We start from the raw sequence: 2,513 nt of genomic DNA on the forward strand, positions 1-2,513 counted from the left end.
CTCAAGCACAAGATCGAAGCCGAATTCTCCGGGCAAGCATTTCTCCTATATTTGCTTTTGAAGGCAATTACTTGGATGGAGTGTAGATGCACGGCTGATGGCTGTTTACAGGTTTACGTGCTCTTGCCAAGAAAAGTATGAAGGACCGTGCAGTTACAAATCTGAAGGAGTTCCTGCGCTATCGGCTGAGCGCAGAACAACATTTGGAGTCCCGGCAATCGAACACCGACCGAGGTTTTCAGCTCATTGAATCCGATTGACAGAGTGGTGAGTATGAGTAAGACCAAGGATGAGGGTCCTTACACCTGCCTGTTGGAGGCGTGTTCAGGAAGTGGAAAATCCATGTGTGCTGTGGATTATTTTGTTCGCAACCCTGATACATGTTTGTACTTCTTGTTTGGCCACAAACATACACAGCTCATCTACCAGGAGGTGTCCGAGATAACAAATCTTATCAACCGTGCTTTGGACATTGACTTGTGGAATTGTATTGGGGAGTATACCTCGAACCAGGGGGAGGCTGCCGCGCTTGTTGCTATCAACATCAGTATGAAGCGAAGTCAAGGGTGGCATGTACTCGGAGTGCTGGGGTTTCTTCTGAATCAGACAGAGGAGGTCAACCTGTCACTGTCGAACAAGCGAAGAGCTGGCAGCGGAATCTGTGGGTTTTATTAGACGAGGCCATCCCCTCACATAGAGAAGAGTGTCACATCCTATATCCAATCGGCAGGTTGGTACTGTTGAAGCGAATCTTGCGGAATGCCAGGATACATTGTATGATGCTGGGAACGAATACTCTAATCATGAACTTTAACGACGCAGCTCAAAGATCGGCGCCAGACAGTCGGGATGGTGAAGAGAAGCTACTCTGCGTCACACATCGAGCTCTTCCTCCTTTCATTCCTCCATCGCATGATCACTTGGCATGCCTCGAAAGGATCTTTGGGGTGAAAGAAGCCTCTGTTTTGCTGGATAATGTGAATCCATGGCTTATGGTTGAAGCCATGGCAAAAGCAACTGAAAGCTATGAACCTGCCCATGCTCTACGTAAGTTTGCTTCTCCAATATTGGAGACGGTCAAGGCGGTAAAAAGTAGCTTCAGCAAAGCTTCTTTATACTGTATGTTTCAGATTGCAGCCCACGAATCTTTATCTCAGGTGCACCTGTCGACGAGCTTTGCCTTGCTAAATGTTTGGCCGGCCGGGCAACCCACCAACAAGAGGGGATGATAGCTGCATAGTAACACTGGCAAGAGAAGCATCAAACCCAGACAAGATTACTTTGAAATCTACATCACTTTATGAGATAACGACCAGATTTGCACCAGCTCATGTTGACCCATTGACTCCGGCCATATGTGCAGGCAATGGACGGCCGTTTGGAGAGGACAAATCTGCACTGTCAGTCTTACAGGAGATCTATCAGCAGAAGTCTTTTAAGAATGACCCAACAGCTGTGGATGCGTACAAGCGAGATGGTGGGACGTTGGAGTCTTTTGGAGGAGTGGTCATGATGATCAGCAGTTGGTCTGAGCCTCAAGACATTCTCAAGAACATTGCTTTTCATTGTGGCAGCGAAATGGAGACGAGAAGTGTGAATGAAATCCTTGAGACGGTTGCGGTCGGGAATCAATTCGAAGATTTCTTTGAGATTTTAACGTCCTGCATCCAAAATCTGCTTCCGTTTTCAGCTACAAGTCCAGGAAAAGGAAGAGCGGCTTATGGGTACTATACGCGTGTGAGAGACCAGAACCAGGTTGATGCAAAGTTTCAAGGACCTGCTCATGAGACGAGAAAGAGAATGATTGGAAGGGCAGAATTCAAGAATAGGAGCACTGCTATACCTACATCGGAGTGCCGTAACTTTGTTGGCAAGCTGCTTACCCCTGAGGTCGATCTTGCTTTGTTCATGATGTCCGAGATGAAGCAAGGGAGCATTGAACAGATCGTGCAGGAGTGTAATACCGGGACAGAGGTGTTGATTTTACATCTCAGAGAGAATAGTCACTGGCGAGCTTGTATTGTTGACCAGCGCAAGGATGAAAGAGAGGCCGAAATCAGGGGTCATAGGAAAGTTTTGATGATGGTGGAAGTAGGCCTGAAGACCGAACCGTTTTGCAGTCCTTTAGCAAAGACTCGTTGGACACAGGAGGAGAGTGACTGACATGGTACATTGATTAAAACTGATATGACATGTTAGTAGCATGTTGGGGTTTACGAACAAGAGAGCATTTGTGGGTGTCTGATGATACAATGATACTATGATACTCTGAGATGTAATGGAGGGAGGGGAGAAGAGGGGAGGGAGGAGGGATGTGAAATAGGGTTTCAAGTTACCTGCTCTTCTATCAGGTCGTGTGTGGAGGTAGCAGACTGGAGAAGTCTTGGCGAAGCCTGTGTCTAGCCTGGCTGTGACGGCTGGGAGGCCGCACCCGGGGCCTCGGAGGCCCGGGCCGCACAGAGGCTGGCCGGCGACTCGGAGTCGGCCCCGGGAATTGAAGAGCCTGCCGGGAC

The sequence above is a fragment of the Guillardia theta genome (assembly GCF_000315625.1).
Source record: "Guillardia theta CCMP2712 unplaced genomic scaffold GUITHscaffold_111, whole genome shotgun sequence".
In the NCBI taxonomy this organism is placed as follows: Eukaryota; class Cryptophyceae; order Pyrenomonadales; family Geminigeraceae; genus Guillardia; species Guillardia theta.